Source organism: Mastomys coucha, unplaced genomic scaffold, assembly GCF_008632895.1.
Source record: "Mastomys coucha isolate ucsf_1 unplaced genomic scaffold, UCSF_Mcou_1 pScaffold6, whole genome shotgun sequence".
NCBI classification, from domain to species: domain Eukaryota; kingdom Metazoa; phylum Chordata; class Mammalia; order Rodentia; family Muridae; genus Mastomys; species Mastomys coucha.
Genome location: NW_022196912.1, coordinates 57,738,606 through 57,745,796, shown reverse-complemented (window position 1 = coordinate 57,745,796; position 7,191 = coordinate 57,738,606). Strand labels below are relative to the sequence as shown.

General features: G+C 41.8%; 1 pseudogene; it reads left to right on the top strand.

Annotated features, from left to right (window-relative positions):
- Nucleotides 1-2,518: 2,518 nt before the first annotated feature.
- Nucleotides 2,519-5,085, top strand: LOC116081008 (annotated as a pseudogene).
- The last annotated feature ends 2,106 nt before the right edge of the window (nucleotides 5,086-7,191 follow it).

Genomic DNA, 7,191 nt, shown 5'->3' with positions numbered 1-7,191 from the left:
GTCTGGCATATTTTAGTATCTGTATGGGTTACAGGATACCCAGGTGGCTGTAGTTCCAAATGAATGGGTAGGGTTTCTTTGTTGTGTTTGTTTGATTGATTGATTCATTTACCTCTTTTGCATTCCAGGTCTTTCCTATTCTGCACAGAAGTGAGGTACTATTTGCTTTCTTTGGCTATTGTAACCATTCATTTATTTATTCATTAAACCACTTTATGTAATAAATTATAAAATGTTTACATGAAACTTAGAGAAAATGGTTACTAAGCAACCTATTTATGAACCAAATAAGTATTTTCTCTTTAGGCCTTTGAGACTTACTAAAGTATTTTGGAAAATGGGTACAAAAGCACAGCATAATAATGAGGGTTAGCACTCAGTGAGTTCACAGCAATCAGTCTTGGGCCAGTCACATTACTGATTAGTTCTACTTTGCTTTTGCATCTCAAAGGGAATGATTTGCTATTCAATGTAGCTAATGCTTTCTGCCTAAAAGTGGAAGTACTTAGAAGGATATCATGGACACTTTGTTCTACCTTCTGTAATAAGAGAAAAAGACATTTTAGAGATGTGTTAAAATTTCCTAGTTATATAATTATTTTTCATGTATGGTCCTTATCTTGTGCATTATAGTCAAATGATCATGCACCACTGAGCTACATTCCCAAAGTACCCATAATTAGTACTTTATTTTATTCCACATTCTAAACTAAACATGATATTAATCTTAGGACCACAAAACATTTAAAAATCTATAACTAATCTCTTTGATCATTTTGGTTTAATATGAGAACTAAAAATCATGGAAGCTAAATTTGATCTGAAGATATTCCAGAAGTCTAGAACTTTGTAAAGGTTTTTCTTGTCCCCCAGAGCTATAACTCAGAGATTTATAAAAGACTTTCAAGGGATTATATTTAAGGACTTGTCAATTATACTTATGTTTATTGTTTTATGAGATCCTGACTCCAGTCAAATAAAATGCCACAGTTGCTATTTGGCCCTATATGAAGTTTAGGTGATACTAAATCTACAGGACACATGTAGAAAAGAATTCATTCATTCATCTTAGGTGGAGTGGAGAAATTGTTCCAGCACCTCTGCCAAGGACAACAAAAATGTTTCCAATAAAAATTACAGTAAAATAATCATTTTCCTCTTTAATGAGCCAGAAGATATTTAAAAATAGCATAGATCTTGAGAACTCCAGACAGTTCAAATCAGAGAAATTTGACTCACAAAAAGTGTACTGCTTTCCAAAACTTAGTTCAAATAGATTTACTATCTGATATGATTTCTTATTAATTAAAAATTACATGTTCATTTTCAAATGTTTTTTTGAGTATTTTATCCAAACCCAGACATGGAAAATGGAAGATAAATACTGTCTGGACATTCTAAGGGCTTACATATCCATCAATACACCATAAGCTGAGGGCAGGTTCAAATAATGTAGCACTAGAGGGCTGTTACCAATAAAGTTGCAGTCACTCACTTATTTAAAAATCATTTTTTGAAAATGCATGTTTTATACATTTTTTCTAAGAATCAGTAATAGAGTAGGAGAGACAAATAGATTTATATATACATGGCTGCCTTATGCTGGTTTGGGTGTAAAGAAAGAAACAGAGTAATTCATAAGTTAAGAGATTTTGAGATTACTATGAAGGACAGACAAGATGGCAGAGAAACTAGCCACCTGTACTGGCTGGTTGGCAGTCAACTTGACATAATCTAGAGTCATCACAGAGGAAGGAGCCTCAGTTGAGGAAACGCCTCCATGAGATCCAGCTGTAAGGCATTTTATCAATTAGTGATCAATGAGGGCAGGTGCAGCCCATTTGGGATAGAGTTATCCCTGGGCTGGTGGTCCTGGGTTCTATAAAAAAAAAAGCAGCTGAACAAGCCATGGGAAACAAGCCAGTAAGCACCATGGCCTCTTCATCAGCTCCTGCTTCCACATTCCTACCCTGTTTGAGTTCCAGATTGACTTCCTTTGATGGTGAACAGCAACATAGAAATGTAAGCCAAGTAAAGCCTTTCCTTCTCAACTTGCTTTTTGGTCATGTTGTTTCAACGCAGCAACATAATCTCCAGTTAAGACATTAACATAGAGTTCATAGATTATTGGAGATAAATTATAAATGACTATGAGTTTGATAGAACATTAGGTGTTGGGCGCTATCTGGCCAGGACAAGGTTCGGGCGAGTTGTGTCACTGCAAGACTGCAGCTGTAGTCGCTTTGGCCTGTTAAGAGTTGTACCCTGCCCAGCAGTGATGGCACACGCCTTTAATCACAGCACTTGGGAGGCAGGTGGATTCCTGAGTTCAAGGCCAGCCTTGTCTAGAGAGTGAGTTCCAGGACAACCAGGGATACACAGAGAAACCCTGTCTCGAAAAAAAAAAAAAAAAGTTATACCCTGACTGTAAATTGAAGAAGCCAGTGGTGCTGCTGATGTTTTTCGGAGGCAGTTCAAGTTGAATCATTGATTCTACTAAGGTGTAAACTCTTCCAAGATGTCAAAACCAAACAAATCCAAGTCTGGGTCTGAGTCTGGGTCTCGTTCTTCTCGCTCAAGATCTTCATCCAGATCTTGGTCTCGTTGGTTTTCAAAGTCTCAGTCCCGAAGCTGATCTGTCTCTTGTTCAAGGAAGCACAGGATGAGTTCTAGGTCCCGTTCCAGATCATATCCTTCAGCTCATAACAGAGAAAGGATTCACCCCAGAGTATTAGCAGAATCGAGATTTCCTAGGTCACAACAAGAGGCTACAGGAGGCCCTATTACTCCTGTGGGCGAAACCGAGGCTTTTATCCATGGGGCCAGTATAAACGAGGTGGCTATGGAAACTACCGTTCCAATTAGCAGAACTATCAGCAAGCATACAGCCCTCATCAGGGCCATTCTCGATCCTGGTCCCTGAAGAGAAGGTCCCCTCATCACAGTCCGGGAGCCATTCTAGGAACTCTGATAAGTCATCCTCTGACAGGTCAAGACGCTCCTCATCCTCCCAGTCATCCTCCAACCACAGCAGAGTGGAGTCGTCTAAGTGAAAGACTACAAAAGAGAAATAGTCCTCTTCCAAGGATAGCCGGCCATCTCAGACAGCTGTTGATAACCAGGGAGATGAGGCTAAGGAGCAGACATTCTCTGGAGGCACCTCTCAAGATATAAAAGGATCTGAGAGCTCAAAGCCGTGGCTAGATGGCACCACCTATGGCACTGGTTCTGCATCACAGGCCTCGGTTTCTAATCTGAATCCCCCGGGAGAGAAGCCCAGCTCCTCAAAAGCCCCCTCCAGTCTGTGGTGGTTAGGTGAAGGTCACCACGTCCTATCCCTGTGCTAAAAATCTAGTCCTCTACTTTCTAATGCATCCCAGATGGGTTCATCTATGTCAGGTGGTGATGGATAGCAGTCTGGAACACACCAAGGTCAGTTTGACCATGTCTCTGGGTCTTTGAGTCCATCCCAAAAGAGCCCTCGGGGTAAGAGTCTGGCTTACTGGCTCTGCATATGGTTCACCTCAGAAAGAGGAGAGCGCTGCTTTGCTGGAAGCAGCATACTCAAAAAGGTATCTGGAAGAGTAGAAGACGGAGAATGGGAAGGATAAGGAGAAGAAACAAACAAATGCCGATAAAGAGAAGCTGGAGGAGAAAGGCGGCTTCTCTGATGCTGATGTCAAAATGAAATCGGATCCATTTGCTCCCAAGATGGACACTGAGAAGCCCTTCCGAGGCAGCCAATCGCCCAAAAGGTATAAGCTTCGGGATGACTTTGAGAAAAAAGATGGCTGACTTCCTTTCACAAGGAGGAGCTGGATGAGCAAGATAAGGACAAAAGTAAGGGAAGGAAGGAACGCGAGTTTGATGATGAGTCCAAATTTATGTCTAAAGTCATAGACTGTGCAAGCAAAAACCAGGAGGAAGAAAACTCAAGCAAGTGGGAGAGCCTGCATGTGGGGAAGGGAAAGCAGAGGAAAGCAGAGGAGCTGGAGGAGGAGCCTTTCACAGAGAGATCCTGACAGGAGCGTGGAGGGTCCAAGAGGAACGAAAGTGGGCACAGAGGCTTTGTGCCAGAAAAGAATTTCCGGGTGACTGCCTACAAGGCGGTCCAGGAGAAAAGTTCATCACCTCCCCCAAGGAAAACTTCTGAGAGTCGTGACAAGCTGGGATACAAAGGAGACTTTTCCTCAGGGAAGTCTTCCTTTTTTCTTACTCTGGAGACCCAGGTCAATGTCCGGATGGACTCCTTAGATGAGGAACTTGCATGACCCAGGGGCTTATTGGCTCAGGAACAAAAGCTTTGTCAGGATCTAATCCATAGCAACAAAAAGGAGCAGGAATTGAGTTGCATTTTCCAGCACATACAGTCAGCTCAGTCTCAGCGTAGCCCCTAGAATTGTTTGCCCAGCACATAGTGACCATTGTTCATCATGTTAAAGAGCATCACTTTGGATCCTCTGGAATGACATTGCATGAACACTTTACTAAACACCTAAAGAGAGGAAATGAACAAGAAGCAGCTAAAAATAAGAAAAGCCCCTCCTCCTTCTTCCTTCCTTCCTCCTCCCTCTCTTCCTCCTCCTCTTCCTCTTCCTCTTCCTCTTCCCAGTCATCTCACTCCTACAAAGCACAGGAGTACCCCGAGGAAGCAGAGGAGAGGGAAGAGAGCACCACAGGTTTCGACAAATCCAGATTGGGGACCAAAGGCTTTGTGGGTTCGAATGAAGAGGTGGCAGAGCTCAGGGGACTTTTCAATTTCTAGCAAGAGGGGGAGTTTGGGGCAGAGGAAATTATTCTGTTAACAATAACAACAACAGCAACAATGTTTTTTCAAAAGAGAAGCCAGGAAGAAGAATGGGATCCCGAGTACACACACAAGAGCCAGAAGTATTACTTGCATGACGACCGGGAAGGCGAGGACAGCGACAAGTGGATGAGCCGAGGTCATGGCAGGTTCATGTTCTGGACGTCCAGTACCAGCCCCAAGTGGGCCCATGACAAGTTCATGGGAGGAGGGAGAGATTGAAGACGATGAGAGTGGGACAGAGAACAGAGGACAGTTTACAGTCCTCAGCTGAGTAGGGGCCACTCTTGATGAAGCCCTTGCCCAGGGGAGAAAGGCACTGGGAGAGGCTGATGGAGCTAAACAAGGAGCTTCATGAAGATCCTGAAAACCCCACCTCACCACCCACTAGCCTCACAGAATCCCACGACAGCAGAGTGTGTCCCTGGTGCGGTCTCACTGAACAGGACAGGACGCTGCCACTGTGTCTAGATCAGGCCCATGTTTCCAGCAGACCACACGCACTGGGCTCCTGCTGTTGGTGGTGTGGGATGGGGCAGAGTAGGGAGAAGGATACTGATGCTTGGACTTGATTTTGTCGTCCCCCCAATTAGAAACCAAGTTTTCTTTTCTTTTTTGTTTGTTTGTTTATTTGTTTGTTTGTTGTTGTTTTTCTGAGACAGGGTTTCTCTGTATAGCCCTGGCTGTCCTGGAACTCACTCTGGAGACCAGGCTGGCCTCAAACTCAGAAATCCACCTGCCTCTGCCTCGCAAGTGCTGTGATTAAACACGTGTGCCACCACTGCCCGGCTCAAGTTTTCTTAATTCCATTTCACCTGGAACTAAATGGGAATTTGGTTTACAGTCTCTTCTTGTCCTGAGTTTTATTTAAAATATCCTTATATTCCTTTTTCTTTTTAAGGGTTATGTAGTAGTATTAGCATAAAAATTTTAATTTGGGCAACTTTGATTCTTAAGAGAAAACAAAGCATGTGAATAAAAATTGGAGTATTCACCTCAGTTTGGGACCAAACTGTTTGGATCTTTGTACAAACTGGGTTTGTATGTTAAGAAGGAGTTTAAGGCCTTTCTGACCACCTCATGTTCCCCTTTTTACACAGCCATGTATCACATGGAGTTGTTCCCAGCCTCCCCCATGCACCCTGCTCTTGTCTGATATCTCCCAGGCTGGGCTTCCCATTCACCACCAGCGGATCCAGTATCCCAAACTTTGTAGTCTTACTGGTCTTCAGCAAAAGAAGCAGAAATTGGAAGGCAGTTTCTGGATGGTTTTCTAAGAAACTTCTGCATTCTATTATCTTTATAGATACAAGGTGAGAAAATAATTTTTTCAGTATTTTTTTATTAATCTTTTTATAAAATGAAAAGAAATGCCTATGATTAAGGATGGTGGTTATGGCTGGGTGGTCTGTGGTGTTATGTGTTTTGGGGTTTTTCCTTTTTTTCTTCTTATTGTTAACCTTATGTTTTGGGTTGAGACATTTTCAGGTGTTGGGGGGCATCCTCATTAAAGGATCCTTGTGCTTGCCTTCTGGGCAGTGGTCCCCAGCAGGTGAACCACTACATCTGTTGGATGCCTACTGCACCCTCCTCCCCAAGCCTTCACTCTCAGGTTGCTGTGCATACTTCCCTTTACTTTGCTAATTTCACTAGTTAAGTTGGTTTTCCTTGAATGATTCATGTTTTGGGGGAGAAAAAATACCCTTAAATTTTTGTTTCAACTCCTCCTGCAAATAAAAACAATAAATGAAGTGGCAGATGTTAAAAAAAAAAGGGGGAGGGGAATTGGGTGATGTTGGGTGATGGGAGCAAAGATGGGGAATAACAAATACTGAGTATCCAGAAACTTCTCATACAATTAGGCAATGATAATATAAAGAAAGAGAAAAAATACAATCAAAGAGAATGGGCTTTATAAACCTCTTAAGAAATTTCATTGTCTTTAATGAGAGCATGAATTTATGAAATGCACCAGAAAGTAGGCTTATCTTCAGAAAGAATACCTTCAATATGACAAAAAATTGAATTGTTAGAACTGAGCAGAAAGCAGTTATAGCAAAAGAGAAATGGGATTAGAGTCTAAAAGAGTGATAATTAACATTATTTTGTCCTCAGTTAGACAAGTAGAAGAATAAAGGAAGCCCAAGATAGCTCTTGGGTTTCTGACTGACACTCATTAGGACAGAATATAATGGCAAAGGAAAGTGATAGATGACAGAATTCTGTTGCATTTTGGGTTCTGGGTATACACAGTGACAGTGAATGTGAAATTTCACATGCAATAACAAAATATAACTACTATTTTGTATTTATTTCAATCTAAACCACAATTGTATAATTTCTCCTCTAACCTAATAGTATATAATAAGGTATAATAAATAGTA